The sequence below is a fragment of the Azolla caroliniana genome, unplaced genomic scaffold, assembly GCF_043228905.1.
Source record: "Azolla caroliniana isolate FFs.n. ecotype wild unplaced genomic scaffold, voAzoCaro1.0.p SCAF_3, whole genome shotgun sequence".
NCBI lineage: Eukaryota > Viridiplantae > Streptophyta > Polypodiopsida > Salviniales > Salviniaceae > Azolla > Azolla caroliniana.
The window spans coordinates 3,640,365-3,659,397 of NW_028230438.1; the positions used below are offsets into that span (position 1 = coordinate 3,640,365).

The 19,033-nt window shown below is 43.1% G+C and overlaps 2 long non-coding RNA genes across 2 annotated transcripts in view; both read left to right on the plus strand.

Annotated features, from left to right (window-relative positions):
• LOC147865912 (uncharacterized) overlaps nt 1–19,033 on the plus strand; it is a 39,993-nt gene that overhangs the window by 13,141 nt on the left and 7,819 nt on the right. The window lies entirely within an intron of this gene.
• On the plus strand, nt 14,570–18,808 carry LOC147865913 (uncharacterized). Its single transcript, XR_015529449.1, has 3 exons — nt 14,570–15,110; nt 17,037–17,218; nt 18,392–18,808. It is a non-coding gene; the product is annotated as an uncharacterized LOC147865913 (long non-coding RNA).

Consider the following 19,033-nt stretch of genomic DNA (forward strand, 5'->3'; position numbering starts at 1 on the left):
CCTGTGTGAGCGACCAACTATTAAGCTATATTCGGGATGCCAAGACGCCGAAGGACGCGTGGACGAATCTCAAAAGGATTATCGCCGCTAGCACAACGGCCATAAAGTTGCAGCTCAGACAGGAGCTCAGCAATGTACGACAAAGAGATAAGTCAGTGGCTGATTACACCACCAAGATCAAAGAAATCTGCGACTCTCTTGCCTCCATCAACGTGAACGTCGAGGAAGATGAAATGGTGCGGGTTTGTCTTGGTGGCTTGGCGTAAGAGTTTGGACCTTTCCGAACGGCAGTCTGCACTAGGGAGATTACGCCTTCGTTTTTCGAGCTTCAGTCAATGTTGCTCGTAGAAGAAAACCACGCGGGTGCGTCGACGAGTGTGCACGCCGATGGCAAGATGCTTTACACAGAGGATGATAGGCCTCGTGGTCGTGGTGGACGAGGCGGATCGGCACGCAATGGAGGCGGCGGAAAAGAGCAGAATGTACGGCATAATTGAGATGCCGGAAGCAATTCCGAACCCTCCACAAGTAGGGGGAGTCAGGGCGGCGCCGGAAGACGGCAAGAGAAGACTGCGCCGGATTGCTGGTATTGTGGCAAGAAAGGTCACAAGGGGAGCGAGTGCTGGAAAAAGCAAGCCGATTCAGACAAAGCCGAATCGAGCCGAAGAGACGTAGAGAGGCGTTAGAGATCGCACTACGCAGAAGGCTTTGAACGAGCCGAAAACAAATCGGGCCCAGCCTTCGTAATGAAGCATAAGGCCAACACTATGGCCGTGAACACCTCGAAATCAAGCGAGGTGTGGTATGACGAGTCACGAGGAATGGTTCTCATACTTGGAGAAACTAGAATCACGAGGGGTTGTCGAAACGGGAGATGACACCCCGCATACCATCGAACATGTCGGTGAAGTTCCCCTCAGCCACGTGGGGCAGAAAGGGAAGCTTATGAACGTGTTGCACGTCCCGACAATAACGAAGAACTTGGTGTCAGTAGGTCAGATCGTCGACCAAGGTATGCAAGTTCGATTCACGCACCTCGGCTTCTTCATAGAAGAGGAAGGCAAAGAGATTGTGCAAGGGCACCGTGAAGGGAGGATGTTTATCCTCGACACTAATCAAGTCAGAACCGCATTGTACGCGAAAGGACAAAAGGTTGAATCGGATATCGACCTGTGGCACAAGCGGTTCGGCCATGTAAATTTCCCACGGCTTCGTGAAATGTGGACGAAAAACATTGTTTTTGGGTTGCCGAAATTTCGTGGCCGGAATGGCCAAGTCTGCGAAGCCTGTCAGATGGGAAAACAACACCGACTTCCATTCCCCAATGACGTAATCGTAGTAGAAGTCCGCTAGATTTGATCCATTCGGATGTGTGGGGTCCGGCACAGAACGTGAGTCTCGGTGGAAGCCGTTACTTTGTAACCTTCATCGACGACTTCACTCGGCACATGTGGGCATGCATGATTGAGAAGAAGAGCGAAGTCTTCGCATATTTCCTGAAGGTGAAGAGCCTTGCGGAAAGGGAAACAGGGCATAAGATCAAATGCCTACGGTCCGACCAATTCACAAGTTATCTACAGAAGGAGGGAATTCGGCGTGAATTCTCATGTAGATACACGCCGCAGCAGAACGGCGTAGCCGAGCGTAAGAATTGGACGATTGAAGAAACGGCCAGGGCAATTCTTGAAGAGAAGCATATGCCGAAATTCTATTGGGATGAAGTCGTGAAGACGGTTGTCTACTTGCAGAATCGGACTTCTACTAATGGAGTGTCGCCACATGAGCTGTATTTCGGGACGAAGCCGAACTTGGCACACTTGAGGATCTTTGGTAGCATTGCATATGTACATGTGCCAAAGGAAAAGAGGAGGAAGCTGGATGCCAAAGCTGAAAAGTGCATCTTAGTCGGCTATCCAGACGAGTAGAAGGGGTATAAGTGCTATAACCCCCAAACGAAGGAAGTACGCGTAAGCCACGATGTCGTATTTGACGAGTCCGCTTCGTGGTACTTGTCTTCTCCTCCAGAACCTCAAGACTCCATTCCAATTTTTGAAGAAGAAATCACGAGGCTGAAATGCCTCCGCACGATGAAGAAATTGGAGCTCTGAGAGAGAGTCCGATCTCATTTCGGTTTAGTGAGCTGAATGAAAGGTTGGGCCAAGATGGCCAACTAGATGATGAGACGACAAGTAGTGGAGACTCAGTCGTGATGTCCCCACGTAAAGAACCGTGGAGACGGTTTACACGCAAGGAGAAGGGGAAGAAGAAGACGCCGGACTACGATTTCGGTAGTGCCGAGTCAGTTCGAAGCGAATCTAACCTCGACCAGTCGAGAAGGCACCTCCACGGAAGAGGTCGACAGTAGTCGGAAAGGTCATGAAATCGGGTAATCATGAATTACGCTGATCTAACCGCCAAAAGAACCCCGTAACAAGGTATGGGTATAATGAATACATGGCGCACCATTACGCGTACATGACGCGAGTGGCGGAAGTGTGTGAGCCAGAGAGCTACGCAGAGGCGGTGAAGGACGCAAATTGGCGTGCCACAATGGAGGAAGAGATGCGCGCCTTAATGCAGAATGAGACATGGGACCTAATTGACGCACCGAAGGGTGTAAAGCCGATCGGATGTAGATGGGTGTATAAGGTGAAATACAACATCGATGGCTCTGTCAACCGCTACAAGGCCCATTTAGTAGCTAAAGGCTACGCGTAGAAGCACGACGTGGACTATGATGAGACATTCGTGCCTGTCGCAAAGATGACTACTGTGCGAGTCCTACTAGTCGTAGCTGCGGCGAAGGGGTGGCACTTACATCAAATGGATGTGAAGAACGCGTTCCTTCAAGGTGATCTTGAGGAGCATGTGTATATGGTACAGTCCCTCGGATTTCTATCTAAACAAAACACTTTGGTAGTTTGCCGATTGAAGAAGTCACTCTACGGACTTAACCAAGCCCCACGAGCTTGGAATGCAAAGATTATGCAACAATTGCGTAGGATGGGGTTTGCGCCGTCGAAATCAAACTCTTCTCTATTTGTTCGGCAAGGTCAATATGGTCCGGTTAGTCTTCTATTGTATGTTGATGATTTAGTCATCGTTGGTGCCGATCTCAAAGAAATCCGCCGCGTGAAGTCTCAGCTTGCGGCATCGTTTGAAATGAAGGATCTCGAAGACCTTCATTACTTCCTCGGGATCCAAGTGATCCGTACCCCTGAAGGCATATTGATCAGCCAACGTCACTACGCGCTAAATATGCTCTTCAAGTTCGGGATGGCAAATTGTAAGCCCATCTCGACCCCTCTAGATAGAAATGGAAAGCTTCGCCGAGATTCGGGAAAGGAGTGTGTCCTGACACGGTTCTGACAGATTGTCGGAAACCTTATCTATCCGACGATTACTCGGACGGATCTTAGTTATCCAGTCGGCCTAATCAATCAATTCATGTCGCAGCCTACAGCCGAACACTTTCAGTGCACGCAAAGGATATTGCGATATTTAAGAAGCACGAAAGACATGGCGTTGCTATATCGAGCAGGCGTAGCCGATGTTGGGAGACAGGTCCCTCCGGATGGGAAGGGAGAAGAACAATGTTGATGAACAAACTCGGCTACGGAGAGCCGGATGGCGCAGACCCGGTGAGAACCGGATGAGGAGTACCCGGCTACGGAGAGCCGAATGGTGTAGACCCGGTGAGAACCGGATGAGGAGTACCCGGCTACAGAGAGCCGGATGGTGCAGACCCGGTGAGAACCGGATGAGGAGTACCCGACTACGAAGAGCCGGATGGTGCAGACCCGGTGAGGACCAGATGAGGAGTACCCAGCTACGGAGAGCCGGATGGTGCAGACCCGGTGAGGAGTGCTCACCGGATGAAGAGACATATTAGTAAATATGTTTATGAGAGTCCATCATGGCTATATTTGTAAATAGCCGAAAAGTCATATTAGTATAAATATGACTTAGGGCAAACTTTTAGTGAGTTGGTATTCTTGTTGGTGCAAGGGGAGAGAGAGCGCGGAACTGTGTACAGAGAGAGAGAGAAAGAGGTCGTTGCCTCTGTTGTAACCGCCGCCTGTGGTGAGGATCGTGAGCACGAGGTTGTTGCCTCCGTGAACTCACTGTTGTAAATTCTAGCATAGTGATAGTTTGCAGCCTGTGGGCTGCTGTGGTTTTTCCCTTAGTTTGGGTTTTCCACGTAAACATCCTGCATACTCATCTCTTCTCTTGTGTTGTGCATTCATTCCCGTTTTCTGTGTATGATTTTAAGCTCGGTTGTGGCCGAGCATTGCGCATAAGGAGCGTTGAGTTCCCGTCAGCCGAACAGTTAGTCGGCTACACGGATGCCGATTGGGCCTAAACTGCCCACGATCGTAGATCCACATCCGGATACTCATTCTCTCTAGGAAGTGGGGCGATTGCGTGGAGCAGTAAGAAGCAGCCGACAGTAGCACTGTGGAGCACGAAGGCCGAGTATCGAGGGGCGATTGTCGTTGCGTGCGAAGTCATTTGGCTGAAACGGCTATTATGGGATCTGCATGTAGAGGTCAAAGCCCTAAAGACAGGAGACGAATTGGAGACAGGCAATTCGGATGAGAGCGGAATTGAATCAAAAGTGTTCGATTCAATCAAAATGTTCGATTCGAATACGTTGAATCAACTGAAGGCCATGCGGAGAAAAGGGCAACGAAGGACGCGTTGACACCGCGACCTTGCAAGGGAGCTGAGAAGGGCCGAACGAGCAGATAATCCGACCGAAAGGGTCGAAGCGCGTGGAATCGAACGAGTTGAGGAGCGCAAGCGAGGCGTGAAGCCAGAAGGAACCGGAGTGTAGATCCGGCGGAGCAAGTGGAACCTCAAGTTGAGTTTGAGGGGGAGTGTTGAGAGACATGCTCAACATTCGGTGCGAAGTACATAACGTAACCTAGTGCGTAGACTAGGTGCATGAAAAAGTACGCACAACAGGGCCGCATCAGTGTGAAAACCAAAGAGGCCGTTAGAGCGTTATTCCTCGTAAAGGAATAATTTTGGGAGTTTGTGTAGTCGGCTCATTTATGAGCATTCAAGTACTGTCAATACTTGTGTCAGCCCGTTTGTCAGGGCTGGTATATAATGTGCTCACTAAGCACGGTGTATGTACAGAGAACTATTATTTTGAAATAGGTTTGAGTTGTCTACTCTGTCTCTCCCTCTCTCTTTCTCCATCTCTGTGATTTCTGTGTTTTACCTAACTCTCTTATTCCTCCGAACTGTATACTGTGTGTTTACGCAACACGCTTCCGCATAACGTATTCTTTTACAAAGATCGATGCCACGACATGGGAGGTGATGCACATGAAGACGACGGCATACATCAGATGCTTCATTGACATGAGCCTGTACAACAACTTCAATGAAGAAGGCAAGGCTCATGAACTCTGGAAGAAGATAGGCATCATGTTCCAGAACAAGAATGTTGTGAATCGAGTCTCGGTTTTCCGAAAGCTAGTGATACTCAGATATCAAGACGGCTCTAGTATGGCGGAGCCCATGAATGACTTCCAAGGGCTCATAAATCAAGCCACCTCGTTGGAAGTACCTCAGGCCGATGAGGTACTTGCGTTGCTATTGCTCGGTTCCCTCCTAGATAATAGGGAGACACTAGTTGTCACCTTGGGCAACGCCAGGCCGGAAGTAAGGCAATTATCCCTAGCAAGAGTGAAGTCGAGCTTGCTAGATTGAAGAGGCGTGTCGGAAAGACAAGGAAGTGATCTCCAACCCAAAAGCTTTGATTTCCGAATTTGACACACAACGAGGGAAAAACCGGAACCAGAGTCCCTAACCGGGAAAAGTTGGGGACAAGGTTAAAGTCAAGGGGGAGGCCTACTTGCTTCTATTGTGGGAAGCCAGGGCACTTCCAGAAGAACTGTCAACATTTCCAAAAAGAGAAAGGGACCGACAGTGCCAATTCAAAGAAGAGTTCGGACCGAAACGGTTCGGACCGGAAAGGCTTGGATTGAAAGGGAACGTCGGCGATCGTGACAAGTGAAGAACAACTGTTGGTCATCACCGAGGAGAATGAGTTAAACCTTATCAGCGACGAGACAACGTGGGTTGTCGATTCGAAAGCATCGTTCCACTTGACACCGGACTAGAAATGCTTCTCATCCTACATAAACGGAGATCATGTTTGTGTCCGGATGGGGAATGGCTGTACATGCCGAATTGTCGGCATGGGAGATGTGTTGTTGACGACATCAACTAGATGAAAGTTGTTGCTAAAAGATGTCTGATATGTTTCGGAGGTTCGGTTGAACCTGATATCAGCCGATCGGCTAGATGATGAAGGCTACATGGGTAGCATCTGGAACGAAGTCATGAAGTTCAGCAAAGGGAGCTTGATCATGGCCCGAGCCCAGAAGATCAACACTCCGTATCTGATGCATGCCCAGATATGCCGAGAAGAAGTGAACGTAGCATCCGACACTGCCGGTGAATTGTGGCACAAGAGACTGTGCCATATGAGCCAGAAGGGGATGAGAAGACTTGTCGAAGATAACCTCATTCAGGAGGTGAAAGATGTGCATCTTGAAAAGTGCACCGATTGTTTGACTGGAAAACAAAAGCAAACCTCTTTCTGGTCAAGACCACTTATGAGACAGAATGCACCGCTAGAGCTGGTACACACCAATGTGTGTCAAGTGGACACGAAGTCACATGCAAGATCGCAATACTTTGTGATGTTCATAGAGGACCACAGCCAGAAGTTGTGGGTCTTACCGTTGAAGATGAAGGATCAAGTGTTGTCCATCTTCAAGGAGCTCCACGCGAGATAAGAAAGAGAAACCAATCGAAAGTTGAAGGTGGTTCGAGCAGATACCGGAGGAGAATACCGGGGGCAGTTCGAGGAGTACTGTCGGTTGAAGGGAATCTGGCTCGAATTTACCGTGCCGAAGACATCAGAACTAAATGGGCTGGCCGAACGAATGAACCGGACCGTGATGGAGAGAGTCTGGAGCATCCTGGCACATGCAAAACTACCCAAGACGTTTTGGGTTGAGGTGCTTATGATGGCAACTTACATGATAAACAAATCATCCTCAACACCCTTGGAAGGAGATACATCGCAAAGAGTATGGACCGGTAAGGCTATGTCTTACCAACATCTGAAGGTGTTCGAGTGTCTCGCATATGTGCATGTTACAAAGGACAAGAGAGCAAAGTTGGACCCGAAGTCCCGACAATGCATATTTCTTGGATACGGTGATGATGAGTTTGGTTATTGAGTGTGGGATCTAGTCGACAAGAAGGTGTTCCGAAGTTGGGACATAGTCTTCATGGAAGACAAGACCATTGCTGACTGGGAGTCGAAGAAGAAGATGATGGACTCCGGATCATCCAATGAAAACAGGTTTGAGGACACAAGGACCTACCCGGTGTAAAACCGAAAGTTAACCGATAACCGGTTGACACTCGACGAACCGACCGTATTCGGACAAGAAGCCGAACTGACAGAAGAAGAAGAAGAAGAAGAAGACATCGGAACCGGACAAGATCCCGAATCAGATTCGGATGAAGAGCAAGTGAAGGAACTAGCAGTTGAAGATCAAGGACGGAGATACCCTCTCAAAGAGAGAGGAGCCCCCCAGAGATTTCCAGATGTAGAGCAAGTGTTGCTGACCGACGAGGGGGAGCCAGAAAGCTTCGAAGAAGCAAGGAAAGACACCCACAACCACAAGTGGTTAAGTGCCATGTAGGACGAGATGGATTCCGTATATGAGAACCACACATATGAATTGATAGAGCTATCGAAAGGAAAGAGAGCACTCAAAAACAAGTGGGTGTACAAGCTGAAACTGGGAAACGCCGGAAATCCACCGAGGTACAAAGCCCGGATCATGGTGAAGGGGTTCCAGCAGAAGAAAGGTGTGGATTTCGACAAGATCTTTTCCCCGGTTGTAAAGATGACATCCATCCGGACGGTATTGAGCATAGCGGCAAGCATGGACCTTGAGGTCGAGCAGTTGGACGTCAAAAAGACGTTCCTTCATGGTGAACTCGAGGAAGAAATCTACATGCAACAACTGGAAGGATTTGTGAAGAAAGGGAATGAGCACCTGGTATGTTGGCGAAAGAAGAGCTTATACGGATTGAAGCAAGCCCCCCGGCAATGGTACCGGAAGTTTGACTCCTTCATGACCGACCAAGGCTACCACAAGACGCAAGTCGATCATTGCGCGTTTGTGAAGAAATTTGACGGAGGCGCTTTCTTGATACTCCAGTTGTATGTGGACGACATGCTGATTGTTGGATGAGACCAAATCAAGATCTAAATGCTTAAGAAGGCTCTGAACCGGACCTTCTCAATGAAAGATTTGGGTCCGGCATGACAGATATTAGGCATGCACATAATAAAGAACCGGTCAAAGAAGCTCTTGTGGTTGTCACAGGAGAAATATGTGACAAAGGTGCTTTAGAGGTTCAACATGGCAGATTCAAAGCTAGTAGGGTCAACACTACCGGTAAACTGTAAGTTGTCCGGAAAACAAAGCCCGAAGACGAAGGCAAAGAAGTCTGATATGATGAAAATACCATATGCCTCTGCCCTCAGAAGCTTAATGTATGCAATGGTGTGCACTCGGCCGAATATTGTATATACTGTCGGAGTAGTCAGTTGGTTCATGAGCAATCCGAAAAGAGAGCACTGGAACACGGTCAAGTGGATACTCCGGTATTTGAAAGGCACCTCCAGTATGTGCCTTTGATTCGGCTCCAGTAAACCCCTACTGGACGGATTTACGGATTCGGATATGTCAACTTATGTGGATACCAGTCGATCTACATTTGGATATGTCATGACTTATGCAGGAGGAGCTGTATTGTGGAAGTTGAGGCTGTAGAAGATAGTTGCGTTGTCAACTATAAAGGCGGAGGACATGGCAGCCGTGGAAGCTGTGGAAGCTGGCAAGGAGATAATCTTGTTGAAGGACTTCATTGGAGATCCAGGGACACAACAGGAAAAATATTAGCTCTATTGTGATAGTCAAAGTGTCATCCACCTTGTAAAGAACGTGGCGTACCATCCTAGGACAAAGCACATCCAACACAAGTATCACTGGATCCAGGAGAGATTAGAGGACAAAGACTTCGTGCTAATGAAGGTTCACACAGAGGAGAATGGGTTGGACATGCTAACCAAGGTGTTAACAACAGACAAGTTGGACGCGTGCCGAAGACGAACCGGACTAATGAGACATCCCATGCCGGAGTCAAGGGGGAGATTGTTGGGATCTCAGTCGCTCCGAATGGGATCCAGATAGGGTCAAGAGGATCGGTTTGGACGAACCGGATCCGGAAGGGATCCGGATGAGGCCCGAAAATCGGATCAAGTGAATCTGGATGGATCCGGTGCAAACCGGATCCAAGGATATATGTGTAAATATGTTTCATGATGAGCCTATTGAGGCTATATTTGTAAATAGCCCAAAAGTCATATAAGTATAAATATGACTTGGGGCAATCACTTTATGTATAGAGAGAAAAATATTGTTAGTTGTAGTTTATTATCTTTGCCATCTTTGTACACACTGAGAGAGAGAGAGAGAGAGAGATGCAGAACAAGTTTATGTTTGTAACCGTCGGTTGGCGAAGACATAGAGCTCGAGGTTGTTGCCTCTGAGTCTCCTGTTGTACCTCCTTTCTCATATAGTGATAGTTGGAGTCTGTGGGCTCCCGTTGTTTTTCCCTATTAGGGTTTCTCACGTAAACATCATGCGTCGTCTCTTCCGTGTAAGTGTATTAGACTCCAAATTTTCCAATTTGTTCTTCCATTAAGTGTTTGAGGCTCGGTTGTGGCCGAGCGCTATTCCACACAAGATAATCATGCATTAAAAACATATAGAAATGGGCTTGCTTTTATGAATCGGAGATTTGTGATCCTTCTATTGTTATCAAAGTTTACCTGCATAATTTGAGGAAAAGAAATCAACCAACTATATCACAAGAAGTTTTAGGAATTTTTTATGTGGAAAGTGTCTACTTTCCTTCATGTTTTTCCTACAAAGCTAGGTACCTTATGTGGGGAAGAATCCACCTTCCCTTGATGTTTCTTACCATGTTCACCAGCATCAACATTAGAAACCCAGGCTACACATACGTGGCAAGGTATCTTGTGGGAAAGAATCATGTTTCTCCACACTGATCAAGCACCATAAGTAATACAAACTGAAGTTCCATATACCTAGCTAGGTGCCCATGTGAGAAAAATCAACATTCCTCTGACGTTAGGAATAGCTTCTATAGACAAAACTCTGAATTCATAGGTAGGTGCCCATATGGAAAACAGGTCACTTCCCTTCTTGTTTTTTTACACTATTTGTACAAGAGTCCTATGGTGTTCTCCCTCGTGTTTACCAACAATACTAACAATATGAAAATTTTCGCGCCAAGGCTTTGCATACTACAAAATAAGAACAGTTTTCTTCATGTGTCCCTTCAATATTTAACAATATGCCTAGGTAGGTAGGCAAATCTAAGCCTGTCATATTATCTCCTAATACACTATGTGAGAGTGTTAGTGCAAAAAATGCCTATAAGACTTCATGTGTCTGGCATCCATGTTCATCAAAAATACCCCAAATATTGAGATGTTTTCAAATAAAAACTCTTCACATATTGAGAGACATTTGTTCATGAAAAAAATCAACAAAATATAAATTGATGATAAATTATAAATTAGAGATAAAGATTAAGAACCACTTACACTGCGAGGCAAGACTAATTGGGTCATGGTGTTTTCCATGTAAGCATCATTGAAATGGTTAGAAATATGCAAGAAAAACACTGTGGACATAACACTCGGTGATCCATCTTCTGCAAGAAACCCGACACATCTTTCTCTTTGAGGAAAAGAAGCAAACGTGTGGTTTGTGGAAGAAGATGACCCCTTTTCTTGTTAGGGGGATCACTGATCATGCCATCGCAAACAACTGTTGTGACAAGCCCACGGCTTCGGTAGTAGTCAGCAGAGATTGCGTCTTGTTGGTGCTTTATTCGGGCAAGGGCTTGGAAGGATAGGTTTCTCTGGTGGTGATGGCGATGGCGATGGCGATGGCGATGATGGTGGTATTGATGATGGTGATTCAATGATCGAATAGAAACGAGACACTTGGCAGCAACAGGATGAGGAGAAGGAAGGAGGAGAATTGAGGAAGCTCCCTCTGAGCCTGCTCTGCATAGCTCATGTCGTCTCTTTCCTGTCTTTCTGTTTCTATAAGCTTTTCATGGAATATACCCCTCCTCTTCTTCTTCTAGGGCTTTCCTTTATTTCCATAGAATGCCCTTCACACAACCCCCCTTCTTCTCAATCTGCAATCACATAGTCTATATCGGAATCGATTCAATTCGATTAACTTTGTACCATCCAATTCTCTTTGATTAACTATGGACCATCTGATTTAATTCGATTAACTTTGAACCATTTGGTCCATCTTTGATCACTCTTTGCTCTTTTTTCCGATGCCTGCAAGGGGGGTATCATGATAAATAATGAAAAACTCAAGGGGTAACTGCAGAGGTGACAGAAACTCAAGAGAGAGGCATTTCATTTGGAGGAATTTAATATGGAGGCGTTTAATAGAGAGGAGGGGAGAGTTAGGAAAAGTTATTCGTTAGTTATTCAATGTAAATAAATAGCGATCGTCTGTTTCCCCTTATTCTTAATCTGCAATCACATAGTGTATATTCAATTCGATTCGATTAACTTTGGACCAAGCGATTCAATTCGATTAACTTTGGACCATCCAATTCCAAAAGAAATATATTAAGGGATACTCATGGTCTGTTGAGAGACCTCAAGAAAAACAAAGGCCTCAAGTATCTTTCCCTACAAGATATGGAGATTAGCATGAGTGCGTAGAGGTGTTACACAACTTCACCTCCATCAGGAGCCTCCACCTTCATTATCTCGCGAGTTTGTTGTGAAATTGGCAGACTTTCATCCCTCACAATCACCGCTTGCAACCTCTCTTTAGAGACTACATATAGTTTTTTCCTTATCATTCATTGGACAAGGAGCATTAGTTTCCTGTGGCACTAGCTAAACGAACTCTCTCTCTCTATAGGGAAGATATGATAGCAAAGGAACTAATAAATTTCTTGGAGCACCTAGTACCATCCAACAAGGAGGTGGGTACAACTAGCAACATTGTCACATTGCCTCCTCAATTATACAGTTTGGCAATTAGAGGTTACCCCTTAGTGGAGTTAAGTTGTTCTGCTATTGTTGCGATGGTGGGTGCACTTTCTTGTTCCAACCTTCCATTATTTGGATATCCTTATAAGAAAGCTACAAAATTTGATGCCTAGTTGCAGAGGAACCAACACAATTTTGAGTTTGGATTGGATGTGAGAAGCAACTCTTGAGTGTCATTATCCTGACAACCAATGGTCATGACAAGAAAATATTAGGATTGGTGACTCCAGTACTTGGAGCATTATTAGTGCAAATCCAATTGAATTACGAGCATGAAATATTGCCCCACCTAGTGGGAAACCATTGTGGAATCAGGCTCACCTCCATGGTGATTAGGTTGAAGGAATGTATATGGAGCAATTGGAAGGTTTTGTGTCACCTAGTCATGAACAATTGTTCTACTATCAAAAAGATTCTACAAGGCATAGAAGCACACAACCCAATAGTCATATTAACAATTTAACAATTTCATGCAATCAACCGGATTTTCCCAAAGTGATGAGAATGATCATTGTCTAGATTTGAAAAATAGAACTCATGAATAAGCTACCCATCGCAATCTCTACATGGATAATATGTTGCTCGCCAACCCAAATGTCAGTGAGCTTGCAACCAATCTATGACAACAAATTGCTCAACTATGAAGGACTTAGGTCCTACACAACTCATTCTTGGGATGAATATCACGTGACATTGAAACACATGATTGTTGTATTTGTCTTGAGCAAATTACTCTTATTGATGCATTAGATTCTACCCAACAAACCCTCACCATGACACAATTAACTTCGCCCATTATATAGATTTGGATAAGGAAGACGTTTGGAGAGTTAAAAATAAACCTTTGGTTGTTTCTTCCAATTCACAAGTGGAGCAATCTTGTGCATATATAAACTTGAGTGTATTGATACCTCGACAATTGAATCAAAATACATAATCGTGTTTGAAACAACTAAGGAAATATTGTTCCTTAGTTGACTAGCTGGCATGTTCTGATTTATCAATCCAAATGCGGCTCTAACCCTAGCCAAGGTGTTGTCTCTTTGGTGATGAATCCAAACTTATATTGATTCCACATACTACAACTACAATGGATTCACTATCCACCAATCTCAACCTTAGTGTCATGTGCATAGAGAGAAAGAAGCCAAATTTTCAAAGTTCACAAAAGGTCAAGATTCAACCTGAACTAATCACCGTGGCAAAAAGTGAGAATATAGAGATCAAGGAAACTTCATAATATAACTCAAATGGTAAGAGGCAAGGTCAAAATGCTCTATACTTGTTAAAGGTGTCAAAGAGGGAAAGATGATTTATGATCCATGACGACAAGGAAACATGAAGTAAATTCATACATTATCATTTACATTTTGAAAAAATCAAGCACTAGTTCAAGGATAAGATTAAGTGCATGCTAAAATAAGAACAATTGGTGCACATTAAAAAAATGCACCACAATTCATACCCAATATAAAGAGTACCAAAGTTTTATAAAAGGAGTACAATAGCTCCTTGTTGAGTTCATTACTATGAAGGTTCCAATACTCTAGCTTCAACGAACCAATCTATGGGGTAGCAAGTTGTGGGGGCACGAGGGACACTAACAATGATCAAGGTGACATGTCATTGATCGTAGATGCACCTTTTCAAAACCCAATTATATTGAATTCCTTTTTCACAAAGGGATTAACACAACTCATTGCTCAGAATGTTGCACTTCCAAGGGTCAATGCAGAGTCCCAAGAGCTCACCTTTGTGTATGTGGGCTAATCTAGGGATTCAGGGACATCACTCCCTAATGGCAAAGACCACATCATATGTCAACGCATAAAGGCGCTTATCTCTCCACTCAATGAAACCTCATTAGCCTTGAAGGATTCTTAGGTTGATATAATATAAGACACACTTACTCACTACATTAATTAATAAATATGTTTGTCTCAATTAAATAGATCATTACTAAATAAGAAACATGTGTAACTCGATTAAGTAGGTGGAAAAGCTTTATCGAGGAAAGTGGGCACTAAATAGATGTTGAGGGGAAAGAATATGGACCAAAAGGTAGTCCCAATTATGAGGCACTTGAAGACCCATTTGAACTTAGAGCTCTTATGCTTTTATACAAGTTAGAAACCCTAAAGAATCACTTTCACATTATAATCCCAGTGTCCATTAACTATTCCTACCCACATCTTTTAACAACTAATGGGTTTAAATGGAAAAAAAATATAGCACAAAGTAGTGCAAAAATCCTCGAAAGTTGCATTGATTTTTCATCCTCTTCCATGGGATAAAAGCAAGATGTGATCCTAAGCTAGTAAAGAAGCTCTCGAAAACTAGCAGTTGAATTTTCATGCCCTTCCTCATAGAGGTAGGCAAGCTTCTTGTGAAAGCTATCAAACAAAGTCTTAGGCTTGTAATATAATGGCAGACTGCAGTAAACAAGTTGCAATGAAACTCGTGGCCTTTCTCAATGCATACTCGTGTGAAGCCATTGGGCTTGAGCTTGCAACACAAAGGTAGTGAAGTGAACTTGGGACAAATCGATTCCTCGTGCCACCATCCATCAATCAGTAACAGGGAAGGAAGGAGGAGGAGGAAGAGACTGTGAAGAAGGAGGAGAAGGAGAACGAGGCTATGACGGAGGAAGAGGAGGTTATGTAGAAGGAGAAGGAGAAGATTTCTCGTCTTCTGCTGAGACAACCCTGCACATTGAGCGAAATGGCAAAAGCAACCGCCGAATCTCGGTTACCATACCACATTGATACACTCTGGAGAGCTCTCACGGATTATCAAAAGGCTTTCTGAGTTCATCCCCGGCCTCGTTGTGTGTGAGGTCCAGGAGCGATGGCATGATGGAGCTCGGCTCTGCCAAGTAAAAATCTAAACAAGTCATTTCTTTTCCCATTGGCATTACGAAATATACTTCCTGTCTTTCTTCTTTTCTTGTTTCCCCAATATGGGAACCTAGTATTTGCCATGTGGAAAGTTGGAGATTCGTTATTCCAACGATCCCACTTTTGCTGCCTTCCATCTTTGGGGTTGTCTTTTAACATCAAAGAAGCTCAAATAACTGTGCATTGTTTAATATTTTTCTCATTTCACTTCCCATTGGGAAGTTTCTCATGCTTCTCTGCAGAACACTAAACATTTCCCATGCTGGAATTTGGAAAGAGCCTATTTGCCCTCATATTTTTGTTCCAACATCAGGAAGTTTTAGGAAATTTTACCACGCCAGAGCCCATCAGAATTTTCTTTCATGAATTTCCTTCCTGCAAGGTTCAACAGTAAAGAGTTTCCCAAATTTCCCTCTTCTGTTCCTTCTCTACAGTTTAAAGCATTTAGTGTGAATAGACCCATAGATGGAGAGTTTGTCTCATCATTGTAAGGTACCTTTAGTTGGAGAGAGATAAATTGAGATTCTAAATGGAGGTTACTTAAGGTGGTCTCTTGAATATCATTGAAGCTCCCTGTTGCGATTGTTTCACAACTCTTGGACTCTTGTGTATGTGGCCTTGATTGTACGTTAATGCAGTTCGGTTCCATCAACAATCCTTGTGTCTAGGGAAAGATGCTTACAATCCTTGTTTGACTTGCTGTGGGTTGTTTGATCTTGTATTGGCTCTATGTCTGGGGGGTGAATCAAATGTATTAGGCCCTTATTGATGCTGCTATAAGTAATGGTGTGACAGCCTTTGTGGCCACAGGCGAAGTCTCCATAGTGTTGGCTCAACATGGGTGATCCTGTATTGTCTCAGAGGTGAGTCTCTTGTGTAATGGACTTGTGACTGGTAGTATAAATAATGCTTTGTCAATCCTTGTGATGACAAGAAAATCTATACAGTGTTAAACTACTTACTATAGGTGATCCTATATTGCTTTCATTGCTTGGGGGTGAGTTTCAGCATAAGATGATAGAATATGCTGTTTATGTGCATGCATAACTTTAAATTTCTCTTCCTCTATGGGCCTTCTTATTTATCAAGGCAACTAAACATTGGGATATTGTAGAGGAGGATTTTGATGAGCATTTTAATCATGTAGAGATGGCTGCTGTTATGAAGAAAATCCAAACTTAACTTTTAAGTGTCTGACGTACTATAAAACTTGCTTTTTCCAATTTTTAACATTTTTTGTTTCTAGATCATTTTATGGTTTGCCAATTAGTTAATATGAATAGTCTAAAGATTATATTTAAAAGATGATCATAGAAGATATGTAAGTGTGGCAATGATTTTAGGTAAGATTGTGGCCTTAATATTCACAATTGAAAGCAGTTAAAGTTACAACATTTGAATTACCCATTTTCCGTTTGTGTATATTTTTTTGGTTTGCCAGTAAATTAATATGAAGAGTTCAATAATTATATTTAAAAAATGATCATAGCTCATATCATGTTGGGGATGTGGCTAATATTCATGTTTTAAGATTATGATCTCTTTCAAAATATTCATTCTTGAAATTAGTTAAGTTACAAACCTATCATTGTTCAAACAAGAAATATTGTCAATTTTTAATGAGATGGGTAACCAAACACCATGATATCCTAAAGATAATTTCTAGAAGAAAGAATGCATTTCCTTCCAATTTGAAGAAACAATTGGAAGGAAATGCATTCGTTCTTATGATAACCCATAACTAAGAGAATTTATCATTATATGCTAATATGTGATACCTAAGACTCAAATAGAAGAATTTGTTGACTTTGTCAAAATTTTGGAGACTCGGAATCTCAAACGTAATATATCTTTTGGGGATTTTTGTATGACTTACTTCTGTTTGTTTTTGCAAATATCCAAAGTTTGTGTATTTTCCGATTGGAGAGCAGGATTTGGGATTTGGCTTGAAATTCAAAACCAAAGGTGTGATTGTTGTAACTGAGAAACAACTTGAAGCAATACCATGTGGGATCTGCAGGAGTATAGAGTTTGAGATGTTGAAGGAGATTTGAAAATCTTCAAAGGAACTTGGCAGATGGAGTAGGTTAGCTCAACTTGGACTCGCTAACTAAGTAAATATATTTGGTTTGAACATTATGGATATATGGTCTCTTGAATTTAGGCAATCCTCTAATTATTTGCGATTGTGACTTTATGGTCTCATAATAACTTGTAAGCCAACTTATGCATTAATAAGTTAGTTTAGACCATAGGATAAGTTTATAGTATTTCTTGTATACAAAATCTATAATAAACAAGGTTCCTAACTTTGAGTTTAATGCTCCCTCCTCCCACAAACAAAAAAAGTACTATGAAACTTTAGAATTATCAACAAGATTCCAATCCTTGATATTATATAGTTGAACGCCATATTGTTTACTTTGAAAACTTAACTAAGCTTCAAAAAACATACTTCACCAAAATCTTGATGCCTAAGAAGTGATAGCCTCTATAGCTTTGCTTTGGTCTTGATCATCATCTTGATTCCACATCTATTGTGGATGACATGATGTCACAATATAGATATCTTTACATAATGTTTGGAAATGTGGACTTTGGCGTATAAAGAAGGTTGTTTTATGGCCTATGCGATTTGTCCTTTTTGCAACGCTAGTCATTGACACATCAATATAGTATTCTTGTTTCGTCCCATCATCTCTCCTTGATCTTCATCTCTGTCTTCATTCTCTTGTTCGTTTCTAGTGTCTTAAGTTTCTCGCATCGTCGCTCCCAACTTCTAGACTTCTTAGCCTCGTCACTTCTAGGTCCAAGTTCATAGCCCATTGCTTGTAACCCCATCATCTGTGCTCTGTCCCAGTATGCGCTTGGTGTGTCCATGACACATACGTTTCCAAACGGGACATGCAGCCATACAATTCCATAAGGTATGCTGCATTGATTCCAAATGAAACCCACTAAAACAACAAGTTTTGATCCCCTCTTCCTTATGCATCCATTCCAAGACTGGAAGTGCATAATGCACACATAACCATCTAAATGTACAACCATTTCCAAAATGACAATGTTGAATGTGTAGGAATACTATTGTGTAGTGTTTTCATTAATTTTATTACATAGAATATTGTACTCTTTACTAGACCTCATTATGGTTGATGTGGTAATTCATTTAATAATATTGAGATGGTCATATGTAGTGTATGGTGATGCACTACATAATAAGGAACTAACAAGTTGTAGTTGTAACTTGTGCTTATAGAATGTTACAAGCATGACATTGATTTGGCACATGACATTGATTTGGCACAACTCAGAGGTAACCGAGAGGGAGAGCTTTTAGGACTGTTGAATCAATCGGGGTGGCGCTTATCGGTTCCACTATTTCGTGTTCTTGCATCGCAATGGCCTGTTGCTGCTCCATGAGCCATTCTCACATATCGCTTATGTCTTGTGACTCCATTCGAGCTTCCATTAAAGCATAGGAACGCTGATGACAACAAAGGCTGTGTACAAGGATATAAGGCATATGTGGCATACCAATACTAGATCATGGAGATTATTTCTCACCATGTTTCCATTTTAGTGAGGTGACTTTCTTCATTGCAAGGAGAAGGAAAAGGATGCATCTTTTGTTTTGTAAGAGCATGATATTCTTAATAGATTGTCTCATGGTTAGCCTCTATATTTTTTTGTTATCATGGGGGTGGTAAGGAGTAATTTTCTTGCATAATTGTTCATTTTGTAGTGAATGAAAAGTAATATGTATGCTAGTTTCTGTGAAAGAAATACTATGGCTACTTCTTTTGATGAACTCTGATAGGTTATGGTTTCCTTTCCAACTTGTGAAAGAGAAGCAAGAATTTTGATAGGTTATGGTTTCCTTTCCAACTTGTGGAAGAGA